Genomic DNA, 19,663 nt, shown 5'->3' on the forward strand with positions numbered 1-19,663 from the left:
GGGAGGGAAGCCGGTGAGGAGGGGAGGGGAGAAGGGAGGAGGGGGCAGAGGGATTGGAGAGCCAAGCTGAGATGTCTTCTCCCCCATCCCCCTTTTCAGAGGTCCCATGTCCAGGAGGCATCACCATGAGGCACACGGGGTCCCCAGGATGCTCGCTGGCGTCCCCCACTACGGAACACCTGGGCTGCCAAGCAAGGGGCAGGCTCCTTACTTAACTGGGGCTCTGGCGGTCCCCATCTCTGTTCCTGTTCCTTCAGTATGAGGGAGGGCAAGAGGAGGTGGTATGCAGAGGCTGTGAAGGGCAAGACCCATGGTGTGCCATGGGGCTGCCTAAGGCACTCTTGCTCTTTGGACCTGCTCACCGTCTGCACCGCCCCCCCCAAACCCACAGCTAGTCCCTGTCCCTGCAAGACAAGAGAGGACTCTGACTGAGCCTCTGCTCAGCACAGAACACAAGCTCCCTCCCCCTTCCCCCACGAGCCCCCATCCACTGTTTCTCCACTGAAAGTCACATGAGCAGCACTCTCACCAGCCTGAACCTTGATTTTCCTTTCTGGACAATGGTAGTGCTGCAGGTGTAACTGGGGTGATTAAGCCGCCAGGCCAGGGTCCTTGGTGCAGTGACTAATGCTGCTCAAGCCGTGTCCTGGGACTTCTCCAGGAATGGTTACATGGAGAAGGACCTGGCTGTGACCCCTGGCATGGGGACCAGGACCGAATGAGGCAAGCAGGAAGTGGGGTGACCAGGTCATGGGGAAGAGGTGGAGTTGCTGGACTCCCTAGGGCCTCCTGCCCAGGCCCTGGGCACATTCCTCCTCCCCCGCTCTCCCCACCAGCCAGATACCACCTGTACTGCCGGCACAGCCCTGACCTGAGACTCCAGACACAGCCCCTCTGAGAACAGAGCGGCCTGCTGGTGCCCTTCAGCTGCTGAGCTACAGAGAGGGGCTGAGCAAGTCTCACCCATGTCTGGTTTCACCCTGTGTCCCTCAGAATGCCTTGCCTTCAGACTGCGGGACTCCCTGAGCCTGTGTCCTCCTGGGGTATGGGTGGGGCCCTCACCGGTGGACTGAGGGTTCTTGGAGGGGAAGTACCCCCAGGGAATTGAGCTGGGAATAGACAGTTTAGCCTGCACCTTCATGGGTCAGCCTCATGTCCAGGCCCAAGAGTGTCCCTGATGGGAACATCCTGGGGGAGTGGAGGAGAGCTGGACACCCTGGGAAATCGCCTGCTGCCCATGACTGGCATGGCTGGGGTGGCACAGAAGAGAGCGTGTTGAAGGGGAGGCAGGCTTTGGGTCAGAATCCCCAATAAACCTCCTGACTCCTCCCTTCTCACCTCCAAGCCAACTGAGTTCCTTCTTTCCCACCCCCCTAGCTCCACCCCCAGGGAGCTGGAGGGGGCGGGACTGCACAGCATTTATAGGTGGGGCCCTTCCTCCCCCTCACCTGCTGTCAGGTCAGCCACAGCCTGTGAGGTGTGGGCAGGGCCATCCTGGTAGTTGGGATCCTCTGAGGGGTGGCTTCACAGGGGAAAGAGCTCTTCCGCCCTTCTCCCTAGCCTCTCTAGCTCTCCCTCCAAAGAGGGGTCTGCGGAGCTTAGGAGGGTCTGGGCCTAAGGAAATGCTGGTTCCTAGTCCAGAACTCAAAGGCTTCTCGAAGGCACTTGAGAGCTACAGTTGGGGGTTGGGGGACAACTACGGTGTTGAGGCAGAGATGACAGTGCTGGAGAGAGAGAGGGGAAGGCTGAGAGGCCATGTCGCTCCTCTCTGCGCTGTCAGATGTCCCTGAGACCCTCTTGAGAAGGGCTCCTATTTTAAGGTCTAGTTCCTTGTCCTAGGACATGAGCATAAGCCTACCCAGCCTCCCCTCCAGACGTCAAACCTTGAGTCTGGGCTTCAAAGCAAAAGCCAAATTCGCTATCCCTGAGTCAAGGACATTCATAGCAGCCCCTTTGGGTTTCCCAGAATGTAACCGTTTGTGAGAACTGTCAACCACTACACCCCCAGGACTCCTGGTTCTAGACCTAGCATGTGACAAACGCAGGTGTTGAGCTGTAAGAGAGCATTCCCCTACTCTCTGCCTGCAGCCACCTGCAGTCTAGGGGGCAGCACAGAGCACACAGGGCAGAATGAAAGGCAGGCTCAGTCAGAGACATCAAGAAATTCAGGTGTGTAGACAAAGGTGACTTCTCCAAGCTCTCTAAAAGAGGGTAACTGGGAGCCAATGCCCTTCAATACCTTTTATGTCACTCTCTGTGTCCCCAATGGAAATCTGTCCCAGTTCCAGCTTCACCCTGAGTCCCCTTCCCTTGACACCCGACACTGACCTCCCCCAGGGTGGAAGGATATATTCATTTATGGGGTGAACCCTTCTCCCCCACAACACTGTAAATGTCAGAAACTCGCAGGTCCATGAGCCAGGGTGTGCAGCCGTGACCCTCTGCAACCCTCTGAGGCGCTGGAGTTGAAAGGGTGGGAAACAGGTCGTGGGGCTCAGGCTGGCAAGGGAAGTTGGCGTCAGATGAGGGCCGCTTGTAACTGCCAGGCAACGCTGGGACTTAGTCCTGCCGGCACTGGGAAGCCATCAAAGGTTTTGGAGCCTGAGAGTGGCCTGCTTCAGCCTGTGTTCTAAGCTCCCTCCAGCACAGTGCGGAGGAGGGACATGGGGTGGGGGTGGGGGTGGGGGGCCTCTCCTGGAGTCAAGAGAAGCAAGGCTGTTGCAATCCTCTTAGGGGCCGATTAGGAAAGGTTACCATTGAGTCAGGCCCCCTGAAAAGAAGGGGGGCCCCTGGGGGCTGCAGAAAGCAGGGACTGGTTACCAGTGGGACAGATAGGGAAGGGAGCAGGGCATGGAAGCTGACTTCCAGATGTCCCCAGGCTGCTGGTGGGATATGGCAAAGGAGAGGAACATGGGTTATACAGAGACAAGTAAGTCTGAGAAGTCTGTCCTGAGGCCTAATCTGCCATTGGCCTGCTGTAGCCAAAGCACATGTTTTCTTGCCACCCACCCCTCCTCACAGAAACCCAGCTTCAGGGTGGCAAAGCTCCCCAACCCTCCACCTGGGGCAGTGAAGGTCAAGAAGACCACTGAGGAGTAGGCTGGCTGGGGGCTGGGCACTGGGCCTCCTGGCTTCCTGCCTCCATTTGGCACTGCCTCCTGACTGACTTGACCTCTAATTTCCGGGCGCCTCTTGGGGCTCTCAGCTCCCCCTATTCCATCCCCTGCTCCCATAGGTGGTGAGCAGGCTCCCCAGGAAGGCTGGAGACCATGGAGAGGGGGTGCGCCTAGGTCATGACCCTTGCCAGTGAAGGTGACCGAGGCCTTTGATCTCTGCAAGATTCCCTGTCATGGGGCTTAGGGAGGGGGCAGCGCATGGAGCTGCAGGGGAGAGGAGTGAAGGAGAGAACTGTACTGTAAGGAGGTTTAGCCCCTGTCCCCTGCCGCCCCCCATCCTCCTCAGTGCTTTGCTGTCCTCAACCCACCTGCCAGACACCTCAGGGCAGTCACTGCAAAACCTGTTAAAACATGAGATGTCCCCTGGATGCTTGGAACTCTTAGCAGGACAAGGGAGAGAGACAAGGTGTGAGAGGCAGAGTTGCTTGGGGGCGGGAGGGGGGGGCAGGTTGAGGCTGGCACCACCTGGGTCCAACAGCCTGCAAACTAGAGAGAACCTGGAGCCCAGGACATGGCCCCAGGATGAAAGCCCTCCTCAGAAGTGTGGGACACCCAGGCCTCAAAAGGGGGAGCACAGACCTGAGGGCATCAAGAGACGGTCCCCCACCCAACACAGCTAGGAGGACTCAGGTCACACATCAGGCGAAGGCAAAAGAAAAGATGCCATCCCGAGCTGAAAATGGTCGCCCACTGGACCAAGACCCACATTTTCCAATTGTGTTCCCTGAAACCTCTGTGTGGGTGGTTGGGTGGGTGAGAGAGGGAGAGATGGGGTGAGGTGGAGAAGCAGGAAGGACAGGGACCTCCTTACTCCCCACTACACCCCGAAACCACCCCCCACCCCTTGTGCTTGACTTACACAGGTGGCCTCAGCCTAACACACTGCTTGCAGGAGAATGGACAGCTGCAGATCCTCAGCGGCCTAGGCCCAGGTTTCAGAAGAGGGAAACTAAGTCTCAGAGCTCAGGGCTTTCCCCAGGTTCGGCAGCCCAGCCCTCACAGTGTGTGTGCATACAAGTGTGTCCGGACACAGTGAACCTTACAGCACAGGAGGGGCCAAGCTGTCTCCCGGTGACCGGTGACCACGTGTCACTGGATGTCCTGTCCCCTAGCTGTGCCACCCCCAGAGCAGAAAGGCCCTGCGCTATAGGGGGCCTCCCAGGGGGCGGTGGAGGCTGCCCACTCGTCAGCCACCACGCCCAGACTCCAGTCCTGCTCCTCCTGGTCTGCGACCACCCAGCAGCCGGCAGCAGCGAGGGGGTGCGGCCGGGAAAGGGTTAATCTGGTCGCGCCTTTCATCAGCGGCTTGGCGGACTCCCAAGGCCCACAGGCTGGGTACCTGGGCGCCTCCCTCCGCCGGTGGGGCGGAGACGTGACCACAGGGCAGCCCTGCCGTCTGCATTCCTCCCGCGTGAGCGCCTGAGTGACGGCCCGCCACGCGCCCGAGCCCCTCGGCCCAAGCCCGCCTGCCCGCCGGGCTGGGGCGCGCCCCCTCTGGAGGGGGTTGCCCCGGTGCCCGGGGCTCCTCCAGTCTGCAGTGGTTGCGGCCCTGGCGCTGGAGAGATTCCACGCTCGGGGGACGGGTCCCCAAGCCCGAAGGAGCTGGCAGCGCCAGCGGGCCAGGGCAGGCAGAGTCTGTGCGAGCGCCCCGCACACCCCATCCCTGGAACTGGCTCTCTGTCCCCCGCACAGCCCATCCCCGGAACTGGGTCTCTGTCCTGTGCCCGTGTTTCAGGTCTCCACATAAATGCCAACCCTCCTATTACAGGGCCTGGCTATCCTCAATTCCTCTTCCCTGAACTCACCGGCTGGTCTTTGATCTCTCCCGGGGCGGCTGGAGGAAACAGGAAGTCGCCTTGGGCTTGAAGCAAACCTAAACAGGGGGTAAACAGATGAGCACCCCATCTTCGGGCTAGGAAGCTGGGGTGGAGGTGAGCTCTGGGGGAGGCAGAGGCAGAGCGGGGGAGAGCCCTCTTCTGAGAAGGTTTGGGGAATTCCTCTCCCAAAGAGGGGTCTCCCTCCCTACAAAGAAAGCACAGGGTGGGGCTGACTTTTCTCAGTGGGCGATCTTGACCACCTCTCCTCCCATAGCAGCCCAGGAAAGGGGCAGAGCCCCCAGGGGCCCCCTAAGGAATGGCAGGTAACCCACACTGGCTGAAAGTTCGGCAGTTCAAACTCACTCACACAGAAGAAGTGTGTGGGGAGGCAGCGGTCAGATGCACTTCAGACCACAGCCTGGCACCCCCTCAGGAGCACTTCTGCTCCCACACTCAGGGGGTCACCATGCCTCTCAGCAGCCACGCAGAAAAGGGCAGCCCAGTCCTGAGGGAGTGAGGCAGCTTGCCGAATGGCCCCAGTCTCAAGCCACGTAGGAAACTAGGAGAGGTGACCGCCCCAAGAACTGTCCTGGTTCCCTTCCCCTGGACTGCTCAAGCCCAATTGGTATAGCAAGCTCAGAGTCCCTGCAATGAGAGGGAGGGAGAGGCAGAGGACAGGGCACAGCACATGGGGAGAGTGAGGTGAGACCAGGAACAGGTAGGAAAGTCCCCTCCCCACCCAGACCTGCCCTCCCTCCCCATCCCCCTATCCCCCCCACCCTCTTAATGCCCAGAGCTACCTTGGCTTCTAGTCTCTGCTGGCCCAATCTCAAAGGGTCCCAAGTTCATCTCCGTCTCTGGGGTTTGGCTCCCTGCATCATCTTTTATCAACAACTCCATTCATGTTGGGGTTGAGACAGACTCCCTCACCTCACTCGGGGGTCAAGTCCTCATTCCTGAGCCCCAGAAAATAGGCCTCTTCCCCTGAACAAAGGCGCTTCTTCGGTGGCGTAGTGGTTACGCATTGGGCTGCGAGCCACGAGGTTGGCAGTTCGAAACCACCAGCAGCATCTCCATGGAAGACAGACTGACCTTTCTCTATCATCAACGGCTACAGCCTCAGAAACCCACTGGGGGCGCCATGCTGACCTGATGGCAGCCAGTTTGGTTTTTTTGCCCCTGGACAGGAGACAGAAGAGATGTGAAGGAGAGTGGGCTCTACCGGGGTCCCTGCTTTACTGTGCCCACACTCAGCGCTTGGCTCTGGGAGGGCAGGCCTGTTGATCTGCTTCCTGCCTCTGTCTCGGTCCTTCCATCTCTAGAATGGGGTAATGATTAGAGGTGGGAGCTAGGTGGTCCAGGAGAATAGGCCAGCCCAGCCCGGCTGCTGGGATCTCACCCTCCAGCCTGTGGTCCACAGTGCAAATGAGCTAACCCACCTCCATCACCACCCCCAGCCCGCCCCCCGGCCCCACCCGCTGGCTTGGCTCCCCAGGTTGGGGCAGCTGCCTAACACCCTGGCCCCACCTTGAAAAGAAGGATCAGGCTACAGTCAGGTGAGGACAATGGGATGGATGGCGGCCTCTGAGTGCCTTCAGGTTCTCCAAGAACACACGTGTGTTGGAGTACTTAACCCTGATCCGTAGGGTTTTTAAGACGTGGCTTTTTGGAAGCATCTGCCAGGCCTGCCGTTGGAGGGGCCTCTGGGGGTGTTCTGGTGGCCAGCTTTGTGTGGAGGAGTTGAGCCTTCACTGTCTTCTGCACCATCAAGGGTCTGAATAAGGACTAAATCAAGTCAACTAAGAAAATTGACTGACATCAGCGGACCCCCCTTAGTGGGCTGCTCCTCCCATCCCTTTGCCTTGTTTCTGGGCTCTGCACTTAGGTGAATGTCCCACCGCCGTCCAGGTTGGCCCAGACCTGTCCTGTGAACCCCATGAAACCCATGTGGGGCAAAGTAGAGCTCCCACAGCCCTTTCCCAGGCCAGGGGTGGGGATGGGAGAGCGCGCGCAGGCTTTTCTAATGTGGAACATTCCCTTTCCGTAGCTGCTTCCCTTGACACATCCATGTGGCAATGGGAAATGCTGGGGGCTGGGACGGGCTCACCTCCCACCCCCGAAACCATATGATATCACAGCAAAAAGTAACCAACCCCACTAAAGTCTAGGACATCCCACCCTCACATCCCCCGCCACCCCCGCTGTTCTCTGGGTATCCCTCCTCCAAAGAGAATTCTCACCCAAAGCCCAAGGTCCTGGACCCCTGCCCCCAGGCACACACCCCTGACTCCAGCCCTCCTCTAGGCTCCTAGCCAACCAGGGAGAACCTGCATGGGGTGGCAAGGGCCAGGTTGCCATCTGGTGGTGATTCCCCAGGGAGAAGCCCTGCCCAGGTGACCCTGGGGTCAGGTTCCTTTAAATAGCCCCAAATTGCCTTTGACAGAGTAACCTGGGGTCACTGCTGGGGGAGGAAGCGCCAAAGCTCTGCAGGCCACTCCCCCAGGGGTACTACCTGGCTGTTGCTGTTGGGGGCTAGCTATGCAGCTGCACCCGCAGTCCCAGCCCTCTGTCCACAGGCATTCCATCAGGGTAGCTGCCACAGTGGGGGCTTTGGGAGGGGTGGGGAAGGGGTGAAGGAAGTGGGGGGCGGGTCCTTCCTTATACATGCCCAGCTGTTTTCTTTTAGGAAACAGAGAGCCCCGTGTCCCTCTGCACCTCCACCACCACCACTCACACACTTCTAAGTCTCTAAGGATCTCAGAACACAACCAGCATTGGGCAGGTTGAGAAAGGGAGGCCCAGAGGAGACCTAGGTGGGGACCAGACATGCATACATGCTAGCACGCTTGCACGCATGTGTGCACACTCACCCTCAGCAGAGAGACGGGGCATACAGGTGTCTGGGCCCCACCTGGGACCTGGCATCCCCTGCCATCAGGTCAAGGAGGTGGGCAAGCAGCCTGGTCGTAGGCCTCTCGCTCAGAGCCAGGCCCCCCAGGCTGGCCAGGGAGCTGTCAAGTCCCCCACTACAGAGACAAATGGAGCCGTCAGAGAAAATAGCTTCTAATGGGGAGCAGGAGCCAGGCTGGGCTTGGGGGGGTGGGGGCGCTCTGCTGGCCAGATGTGAATTCTTCACTAATCACACCAAATTGGCCCAATTTGTTCCCTGACACGTGGGGGGACCAGCTTCAGCTTTCTCCCCACCGAGCAGGCTCCACTCCCTCCCGCATGGAAGCACTTTTGCTCACAGGGATGCGGGGCTGGCCCAGGATGGGGCTGCAGGGATGAGAGGTGAGGCAATAATGACGCACCCTTCTCTTGGTAGGCCCCAGGATCCTTGACTCCCCTCCCTCCATTGCTGCCAGCCCCTGGGCCCTGGGTCCAGAGGGTGGAGCCATTCAGGGACTCTGCTGGGAGGTGAGGAAGAAAAAGGAGCAGGAGGGGGTGCGAGCAGAATGGTAAGGGAGCCTTTAAGACAAGTAGGTGTGGCCTCTCAGAGTTTGCAGGTGCCCATTGGGGTCAAACTCTGAGTGTGCAGGTAATGGGGGGCAACGGAGGACCTTTGCCCTCTCTCCCTTAATGCTTTCCCCCAAAGCACACATGGAAGACTGGAACTGCAGCAGGAGGGCTGCCAGCGGGACTTTGACAAGAACTGCCAGTGCCAACTATGAAGGAATATGGAGGCCAGGGGTTACAAAAGAAGAAGACGCCCCTCCATGAGCCCCCAAGGAGAAAGGGAGTGTTGATGAGACAAGAGCTATCAGGCAGAAGCATACCTGGAGTCCCCAGTGTACAAACACTCGCTTCGTCCTGACCGGAAGAGGGGCTGCAGGCACATGGGTTTGGGTGACCCACCCCCACCACAAAGCCCATCGTCCTGGAAGGTGGAGGAAAGGAAGAAGCCTGGCAGACCCCAGCAGTCAGCGGGCTCAGGCCGTCTGGGCAGCGGCTTCTGGGGGTGGTCCTGTGGTCTAGAGGAAGGACCCCGGTGGTGCAGTGGTGAAAGTGCTTGGTCGCCAACCAAAAGGTGGATGGTTTGAACCCACCAGCCGCTCCTGGGGAGGAGATGAGGCAAGCTGCTTCTGTGAAGGCGCCCACATGGCGGCCCTGGGGGCAGTTCTGCTCCGTCCGTCCGTCCGCATCCGTTGACGTCGACTTGACAAGCACGGGTATGGGTGGTCCAGATAGTCTCTGGGAGGTCCAGACGGCTGCTAATCCAAAGGCTGCAGGTAGGCGTGCATCCAGGGGTACCTGGGGAGGCAGGCCCAGTGACCTACCTCTGACACAGCAGCTGCTGATGGAGCACAGTCCTCTGCTCGCCTGGGGTCATCAGGCGTCAGGATCCATGTGGCCCCAGGCTTGCTGGGGGGCCGAGAAAGGGGTGATGGAAATCATGAGGTCCCCTTTGGCTTCAGCCAGCCCTCATGCAGTGTGGGGTGGCGTAGCACTACCTGGAAGAGGATCAGACAGACCTCTGAAACTTGGGGCCCAGGACAGGGTCTCTGCGGCCAGTCTGCAAAGAACCCTGCAGTGGCTCGCCCTCAGCCCATGCCTGCCAGAGAGCCCCCTCCTTCTCCCTGCAGAAGCCATTCCTGCCCAAGGGGAAGGCGGATACCTTTCCCCAGTCACCTTCCACCCCAAACCCCAAATCTTCCCCCCAAAGCCTCAATCCTGTTGCAGTGTTACTCCCTAAGGGGGAATTCCCTTCCCATCAGGAAGTCCGTGGGGGTGGGGCCAACGACCCTGAGGGGGAGAGGGGCCACCAGGTTCTCAGAAGCCACCTGGTGTGATAACCTGTGGGACCAGGTGTGGGCCTGCTTTGGCTCAGGAGAAAGAGAGCTGAGCCAGTGGGACACGGGAGGGGAAGTCCTGGGGAGGACTTGGCCGGTAGAGGGGGTCATGGGGGTGGGGTAAGGTAGGGGTGTTGAAAAATACATCTTGAATTTGGGGAACAAACAATGAATGCAGGAGGCGGGGATGGGGGAAGAGCGCTAGAACTGATTGTGATGATGTATAGGCAACTCGTTTTAAAAGCCATTTAAGCGTGGAAGTATGCGATGTGTAAACGTTATATCAAAAAAATAAATTGTTAAAAGAATCCAAACTTGACCGAGGGTGACCACGGATGAAGGCGGAAGAGCTGTTACTTAGGGGGCACTGAGTTTATGTGCGCGGTGGTGGCATCAGGTAGAAAAGGACGTCAGTCACATGGTCGCGCAGCACAAGGAGGGTACTCGATGGCACTGAATTCTAGGCCTCGCACTTGTGGAATCGGAGAGTGTTTTGTTGAGGCTGCTTTTGCCACAATTGGAGAAAAATAATGACATGGGTAACAGGAGGAATGAGGAAGAAGCAATGGTCTAGGATTGCCTGTGGTAATGATTGTACGGCTCTTCTTGATTCGCTGGCATTACTGAATGGTGTGATATGTGGGTGACAAAACTGTTACTGCTTCACCTGCTCCTTGGGTTTTAATTCTTTTTAATCATTTTATTGGGGGCTCATACAATGCTTATCACAATCCATACACACATCAATGGTGGAAAGCACATTTGTACATTTGTTGCCCAAGTATTAAGTTTTAACCCCCATTCCCCAAACTGAACCGAACCTCCGTAGACCCCCAGGGACTTGGCCTCAGCCCCCTTTTCCTTTTCCCATCCTGGCAGGCTTACAGGCTGTGGCTCCAGGGAACAGAGCACAGGTCGGAAGAGGGAATAACCCAAAGTCCCCTGGTTGGGGTCTGTGGCTGGCTTTGTGTCACAAACACCGCCCGCCGCCTGCGTGCTCCTGCACCGCCCGTCCGCCTGCGTGTTCCTGCACCGTCCGTCCGCCTGCGTGCTCCTGCACCGTCCGTCCGCCTGCGTGCTCCTGCACCGCCCGTCCGCCTGCGTGCTCCTGCACCGTCCGTCCGCCTGCGTGCTCCTGCACCGCCCGTCCGCCTGCGTGCTCCTGCACCGCCCGTCCGCCTGCGTGTTCCTGCACCGTCCGTCCACCTGCGTGCTCCTGCACCGTCCGTCCGCCTGCGTGCTCCTGCACCGCCCGTCCGCCTGCGTGCTCCTGCACCGCCCGTCCGCCTGCGTGTTCCTGCACCGTCCATCCGCCTGCGTGTTCCCACACGGTTCCTGTGAGTTCTTCCCCGGGCCCGAGGAGCCACACTGACCAGGTCTAATTCTCACTCTGTGACCTGCTCACTCTGTGCCCTCCCATGAGCTGCTGGCTAACCTCCGGGCTTGGCTTCCTCGCCCATCCAGTGGGAAAGCTACCCCATGAAATCACTGTGACCACTGGTGGTGTGTGTGGGGGATGGGGGTGGACTTGTAAGCCAGGCAGAATCACCATCTGTTGAGTGAGTAGACGAGGGGTGGAGGCATGTCTAGAGGCTCTCTCCTTTTGTCTGATGTCCTAATAAATTCTTGACCTTCGTCTGGAACAGATGTCTACGTTCCCAACAGGACTGGGACCCCAGCTCTCTGTGTCTCGGTGACCTCACCTGTAAAGTGAGTCAGCGACTGACCACCGGAGAACCTCCCTGGTGTCTATATTGAACGTGCTAATCAGGGACGAGAGCCTAGGACACTCTGGCAGCGGCAGAGGGCATTGTTCGGCTCAGGTCCTTTGGGCCATTCCATGACACACACACAGAGGACCCCTCCTCTCTGTGCGGGGTTCCCCATTGAGTAAGGCGGACACAGATTTGCTGTGCTGAGCTTGCTTGTCTGGACTGAACAATTCTCATTTCTTTACCCTGGGTTTACTTGCTCCTTGGTAGTGAAGCGTTTCGCTGGTTTTCACATCAAATGTGTGTGGAAACGTGTTCACTACAGAGTCATTAGTAAGCACGAGTAAGCCCATGCTTACCTTGCTGATTGGGTAACCCACCCCCTACTCCCACCAGCCTGGCTACCTTCATCATCAAATTGCTGAGGAAGCAGATGCCCTCCCCGCCTCCCCACCAGAGAGATCAGAAAGCCCTTTCCTCCGTGGATCCCTTCCCTCAGAAACACAGGGCAAGACTGGGGAAACTCCAGGCAGGTTTCAGGTTCCTGGGAGCCCGCCCGGCCCCACCCAGGGCTGTGCAGCCCGCCCTCCCCTCCCACCTCTGTCTGCAGGGCAGGACCTTCCTGGGGTGCCAGCCCTCCTCCCAACCAGTGCTGCCCTCCACCCTGGTCTCGCCAGTCCTCCCTCCCCCACCGGCCCTCTGCCTGGCACCTGGGCCTCCCCAGCCCCAGTGGTGCTGGAGTGCTGACTGGGTCTGCAGCAGGCCTTGGGTGGAGCAGGGTCGACAGGGCCAGCCTGTGCTGGCGGCTCAGGCCTCCTCCTGCTGAAACCTGCCACCTCCCAGCCCCTGTGGACAAGCACTCATCCCCTCCTGCCGCCAGGAAGCTCAACTCTCTCAAAACGCTTCTGCCTAGAAACCAACACTCCCTCCTCCCTACCTGCGGCTGTTCTGGGAGGGCCTGGGCAGCTTGTCCCCCACAGGCAGACCTTACCCTCTCTGGACAGCTGTTCTCCCTCCAGGACTCGGTGGTCCCTCATTCTGGAAGGGCCCCGTCACAAATGGCAGGACCAGGAAAATAGTGGGTTATTGACAAGCAGTATTTCTCAAAGACCATCCTCCCCCAACAACCCGCACCCCTAGAAGACAAGAGCAGGATCCCAAGGAAAGGGCTAGGGGACCCCTGACCCGAGTCTCCCACTCAGCGACCTCCACTCCAGCATCTGGTATCTCTTGAGCACTTACCCACAAGCACCTTTTACTCACTACTCTCTCAAAACACACAGTTGCTGTGGGTTCATTTGCACTCACGGCCACCCCAGGAGCATCACGGTAGGGCTGAGCTCCTTTGGGTTTTCGGGGGCTGGTTGATATTTTCTGGGGGGTGAGTAACTCACCAGGCTTTTCTTCGGAGGTGTCCAGCTTGAAGCCACGTTTCAGATCGCAGACAAGGACAGTACCCCAGGCTCCACACACACGACAGCCAAGCGGTCTAGAATATAAAATTAAAATCGAAACCTCTTTCTAAGATACACACGCAGGAGGGAACTTCAAAACGTCCGTGGGGAGACGGAATGAAAAGGTCCTGGTGTTCCCCCAGGCACTTTCCGAAGCCCAGAGGCTTGGACATGGTCAGGAGGGACGGATCTCTGGAGAAGGACATCGTGCTTGGCAGGCAGCGGGGCGGTGGAGGAGTTCATGCGTTGGGTGGAGGAGTTCATGCGTCGGCACGATGGGCTGACATAGTCCTGTATCTACGGGACGACTCGGGGCCGGGCCGGGTTTTGTTCTGTTGTACAGAGGGTTGCGGTGGGTCAGGTCTGCTTTGAAGTGACCGGTTCACTTGAACCTACCTACAAGCATCTCAGAAGACTGCTCTGGAGCTTCGCTTCTGAGCAGTCAGTGGAAGAGAGCTCTGCAAATCCCACTTCTTCTCAGATGCCGGATCGCTATGGTTTGGAATCAATTCAATGGCAAGTGACAACATCCACCACATGTGCTAGGTGACTTCTCTCCTTTCTCCAAAAAGTCTTTGGATAACCTATAGATGTGTCACAGGTGCCTGTGGCACCGGGCACCCCTGGCACCTCCTTTCAGGCCCTAGGACCCCACGGGGACTCCTCTTGGAAAGCCCAGGCGGAGTGGACTGGGGAGAAGGCGAGAAGGTCTGCGGTGGAGATCCTGAATCTCGGGGGGAAATATTGGTGACTCTGCCCTGGAGAGGAGCCCTCCCTGGTGGTGTCGGGGTTAGGAGGTGGGCTGTCAGCCACCAGGTCGGTGGTTCAAATCCATCAGCTACTCCGTTGAAAGGCCAGGCATTCTGTTTCTGGAAAGATGTGCAGCCTCAGAAAGACGCAGGGGCAGTTCTACTCTGCCCTCCAGGATTGCAGGGAGTCAGAAGGGACTCAGCGGCCTTGTGTCGGTGGTTTGGGTGTTTGATTTCTTGGAACTGGCCTGGCCCTTGTTTTTGCTTCTCCCCTGTGATCTGACCTCCACTGGAGACCAGGCTCTGCAGCTGGTCTCCCAAACTTGCCCTCTGGATCTCAGGTTTATGGGAGATACGTGGTTTCCCTCAAGCCCCACCATGCCAGCTCCAGCTGATCCCCACCTTCCAGCCCAGCTAGACAAGAGTCACTGGCACTTCTAGTCTTCTGGGACTAATTAGAAAGGTCCCAGTGTACCACCTCCACCCCCTGCCCCCCCCCGACTCCCCCACACACCACCCAAATCCCACCTCCTCTTTCACCTTTACCTCCCTCCACCTCCACCTCTACCACCACCACCAGCAACATTCTTTACAGGCCACTAACTCTGGGCCTCCGTTTTCTAATCTATAAATCAACAGAATGGATTTAGATTTCTAAGAGTCTCCAGGATTCCAACAGCAAGAATCTTTACCTACTACTTAGGTAAAAGTAGTAGGTCTCGTTAGAAAATCAGCCTCTGCTTCCTAACCGGTACTCGTTCATTCATTCCACAAACACACACCGTGCCTCTACCATCTGCCCCACACTGTCATAGTGCGGATGCTGCAGGGGCTCAAAGTCCGCCTTCCTTTGCAAGTTCTTAACAAATCTTAGAGCGCCAGCGTCTCTGGGGCCTGGTGAGGTGGCCCAGCCCTGCCCGAGCCTGCATACGCCACTTGCTGGGATGCAGAGAAAGCTGTCATTAAGAGCTCAGACTTTAATCCAGGTGGCCTGGTTCAAACCCAGTCTCTGCATACGCTTAACCTCACCAGGCCTCAGTTTCCCTATTTATAAGATGAATAATAGCTCCCTGGGAGGCTCCTCTCCTGCTCCTCTCATGCCCACTCCACCCCACACACACACTCACACACACCCCCGGCTCTCTCTGTACCCCCACACTGGCTTTCTTACTGTGCCAGTGTGCCAAGCCAAATGAACACCCATCTCTGGCCCACTGCACTTGCTATTACTCTTCTCTGGGTGGCTTGACTCCCATATCCAAACGGCTGGCTTCCTCACATCACCCAGGGCTCTACTGCGGGATGTCCTCCCCATCACTCACCCCCTTCTGCTGCTTCGGGTTTCTTCTCCATGTCCTCTCATCCACTAGCCTGGATGACTTGTCTGTTGCTGTTTGTGTGTTTGCATAACTCCAGGGTCAGATAATAGGAAGCCTTGGTGGCAGAGTGGTTGCACGTTGGGCTGCTAACAGAAAGGTCAGCTGTTCGAAGCCACCAGCCACTCCAAGAGAGAAAGATGAGGCTGTCTATTCCCGTGTAGCGCTACACTCTTGGAAACCTGCAGCATCCCCATGAGTAGAACTGACTCCAAGCAGTGAATTAGAGATTGCCAGATAATAGTATCCAGAATAACGTCTGGTGCGTAATAAACACTCGTTAAAGAGCTGTTGGAGGGAGGGTGAAAAGAGGAGCTGATACCAAGGGCTTAAATACAAAGTAACTGTTTAGAAAAGGATGATGGCAACATGTGTACAAATAGGCTGGATACAATTGATGTACGGATTGTTACAAGAGCTTTAAGAGCCCCCAATAAAATGACCTGAAAAAAGGAGAGTTGTTTGAATTCATCTTGAATAAAGGAAAAGGCGAGGCGTGGAGTCCGAGCAGACGAAGCCTGTGGGTTCTTTGCACAGCCCCCAGCACAGAATAAACAACCGCACACAGACATGGTTATTATTAAACACACACCAAAGGGCTTGCCTGAAAAAAAAACAAACTGGGAATTCATGAGAGGGAAATCCAATTCAGCCCAAGTGACACATGTTGCCTAATGACATCAATATTGCAGTGTGTCTGTCATCCATCTTGATTAAAAGATGGTCCCCCAAGTGCCGTCGGCTCAGCAAATCGTCAAGTCATAGTTTGCTCTAATCATCTCTCAGCCAGCCTCTGAGTGTGAACTGTGAACCATCCGTGGACTGTCAGAGCCATGGTCACTTGGGCGGGGGGGTGGGGGGGTGGGGAGATACCCAGTTACCAGCATTGAGAAGCTTCCATCGCCACTGGATCCACAAGACTTTCCACCCACTGGCCTGTGACCTTCCTGCATTCAGCCTCATTGCATGTGTTGCGTGAGTCTGAAGAAAAATTTATAGACTGTTATCAGAAATATGGGCTAATATCAGACTTATGGACTTGATCTGGACTGGGCTGGAATGTTTTCTTAATGTACAATTTCTCTTTGCTATAAATTTCTCTCTCTTACACATATGAGTGTCTCTGGATTTGTTTCTCTAGTCTACAGTGAAAACAGAGACTGAAATACTGCCTCGCCCCCCCCCCTCCACCGCCCCCCAGGGCACCTGTGCCTTCTCTTCCCAAGAGAGGGCAGTCTGAAGAGGGCCTTTGTGCCTCCAAGCTCAGCCTTGTGTGCTGAGGAAGGTTGCCATGTTTCCGTCTCTCCAAGGCTCAGAAAGCCCCGTCCCCCAAGTCAAACCCCCCATGCCCGCCATGCTGCCTATTGCCTTTTCTTGGCTTCTGAGATGGGGCAGCCCCTGCGCCTAGTGTCATGACCTGTGAGGCAGAGAGGTGACTTTTGGCTCTTGCCCCTCTCCCAAGGGGACTAGTATGAACTCAGCTGACAGTCCCTGCCCAGCTTGAAGGGAGACAAGCCCTGATGGGTACAACATAAGCCCACCAACACCTACGGGACCACTCTCAACCAGTACTCTGGGCAGCAAGGTGGGGTTCATGCCTTAGTTACAGCCGTTGGGACAACCGCAGAGAGGTCCCCATGGCTCAGCCTGCCAGCTGCATCAGGTGGGCAGGAAGTGAGTCTGTGTGGCCCGGGGATTCGATGGAGAGGAGACTGGGCCAGAGAGTGACTGATGAAGGCACTATGGGTGCAGCCCATGAGCAGGATCCCAGGACCCTGCCCAACCCCCGAGAGTTCTCTGTCACCTACAAACTAGCCTAGAGCAGGAAATGATGGGCCCAGACTGGGACCCTAGATAGAAAGGTTCAGGACTAGGGAGGTGGGGTGCCGAGCTGTACGGAGGAAGGAGTTAGGCGTGGTCCCCAATGTCCCAGGACCAACCCTAAGGCCCTGGGTTCCAAATCTACTGACGGGGGCAGTCAAAACCCAGGGGTTCAATTCGGCTTGGGCCTGGGCCTGGGCCTGGGCGGGGGCTGGAGACCGGCAGGCTGGGGCCTGGCTGCCTAATGGTTTTCGGGGAGGCTCCAGGCGGATTAGGAGCCGACTGGGAGCCGGACTGGGTGGCGGAGCAGGCTGGGAGAGGATGAGGAGTCGGAGCCCACAGGGCATGTGGCCAGGGCTCTCTGGGTGCCAGGTCATGCGTGGAGTCTGGGCTTTGGGTACTAGCCCACCCTGCGCCCTGCACGGAGATGGAGATGCCAGAGAAGGTTTTGGTGAAGGGGCACTGAGGGGCTCGCCTTAAAGCTGGGATTGCCCACCATCCATAAAACCAGGACATGCCAAGGGAAGAGCTGACTGGCGAGGGTGGGGACATGGGAAAGGGCACGGGCTCGGAGGACTGGAAGCCCTCAAGCCACCTTGCCCTGTGGAGAGGACAAGCCTGGGTGGGTGGCAGTGCAGAGGATGGCAGTGCTTGGGGCGGGGGGCAGCGGGAATCCCCCTCCTTTACATCCCCATTGCCCAGACCCCTCCCGTTGCCCTGCAAAGACATGCCCACAGTGAGGTGTGATGCCAAGGGGCAGGCTGGCTGCCATCTGTTCCACCTGGGTGGCCGCAGGCATGCAGCTTTCTCCTGAGAGGACCCCAGCCCTTTCTAGGGAGGTGACCAGGAAGAGGGGCTGGGCCTCGTGGGCCCTAGTGAGTGCCGACTGGATGACTTCAAAGGGCGGTGGGTGGGGCTGGCGCCTGGTCACAGGTGCCACTCAGGGTGAGCCAACCTGCCCAACCAGGTCAGGGCCTGTGCTGCACCTGCCCCGCCTGGAACATCAGGGACCAACCAGGCCTGACAGTCACCCTGCCCACCAGGGACTCCCCCGGGCTTCATAGATAGACCTGAGACCAGGAACTCCTGGCAGCCCTGCCTGTCACTTCCCAACCCCTGGACTCAGAGCCTGCATCCCCCCCACCCCCCAACCCTCCCACCCCCATTCACCTGCCTGGACACACAGCCTCCTCCAGCCAGGCAGGAACAGAGCCAGGCTCTAAGGCCTCAAGGGAGCACACCTAGCATTGTTCCACACTCTCCTCCCAGAACTCTGGGACCCTTGGGGTTGAGAGGGAGGCCTGAACCCAGCACTCTGCCAGAGCCTCCGCGCCAGCCTGGCAGAGACCCCAGCGCCAGCACGTGGGACGTTCTCACACAGCACCAGGGACCCACGGCCCGGCCCGTCAGTGGACTTCAAAGAAGAGTGTTTCTTGTCCTTTCCTTCCAGTCCTGGGTGTCTTGTGCCTCAGGGGGGTGTGACGGGGGGGGGTGGCAGGAGCAATAGTAACAGCACCTCCTCCGTCAGGTTGGCCCGGGGATGAAGTGAGACGTGTTGAGTGCCAGCTTTCATCCATAAAGTGAAAACCAAACCAAACTCCTCTCGTCTCGACCCTGTAGGGCAGGGTGGAACTGGTCCTGAGTTCCCCAGACTGCAACTCTTCCCAGGAGTAGAAAGTCCCTTCTTTCTCTCTCGCAGTAGCTGGCAGTTTTGAACTGCTGACCTTTGCAGGTCTGAGCCCCACTCAGAACCCCCAGGCTGCTCACATATAATGTAGGTGCTCATCAAGGGCTGGTGTCATTGGCTCGGAGGCAGAAAGGCCTGGCAACCTGTGCCATAAAGATGACAGCCTAGACCCCCTCCCCCCCATGAGTGAGTCTGTTCTACACTCACTTGAAGTCCCTGAGCCCAATGAATTAACAAGGAATGGTTAGGGGCCAACATCTCTACACCAAACCCACTGCCGCCAAGTCCGTTTGGACTCAGGGGACCCCTCATAGGGTTTCAGAGACGGTAAGTCTTTATGGGAGCAGAGAGCCTCATTTTTCTCTAGAGGAGCAGAGGGTGGGTTTGAACCCCCAACATTGCTATCAGGAACCCAATGCTGACTATATAGAGAGAGCTCCTTCCCCCACTTTTTGAAAAACCAGGCAGCAATTCAGGGGTCAGACTGGGTCCTTGACAGGTGAGTGGGGCCTAGACATATGTGAATCCTGATGTTTGCTTCTGGCTTCCTCCCCTGTTCTGCTGCTCCAGCCCCCAATCATCCCAAAATCATCCCAGGATAAAGATTGACCGGGTGGGGCACTTGCTCAGGGCCACTTTGGGTGAAGGCTTGTGGGGAAGAAAAGGGTTCCAGAGAGTCTCGGCCATTGGGAGTTGCAGGAGGAGCCCCCACCCCACCCCACAAGCCACAGGAATAAGTTCAGGGAAGAAGCTCTGTGAACCTTGAGGCAGGGTGGGAGGGGGTGGGGGCTGTTGAGGAATGCCACAGGAGGTGAGGGATAGGAGGTGAGAAGAACAGGGACCCCATTAGGAAGAAGGAACAATGGGGAGACATCTCACTCTTTCTCTTTCTGGGCACTGGGCTGGCAAGGACTATGGGGGACCGGGGGTCATGTTCTACTGGGAAGCAGAGAGCCTGGCTCTTCAGCTAGCCCATGTCTCCACAAGATGTATTTTTGGCCAGGCTGTCAGTGCACAAAGCAGTAGGCAGATGGGTGGATTTATCTGGGTGCCAGGCCTCGGGGTGTATGACAGTGACAGA

The sequence above is a fragment of the Tenrec ecaudatus genome, chromosome 10 (assembly GCF_050624435.1).
Source record: "Tenrec ecaudatus isolate mTenEca1 chromosome 10, mTenEca1.hap1, whole genome shotgun sequence".
NCBI lineage: Eukaryota > Metazoa > Chordata > Mammalia > Afrosoricida > Tenrecidae > Tenrec > Tenrec ecaudatus.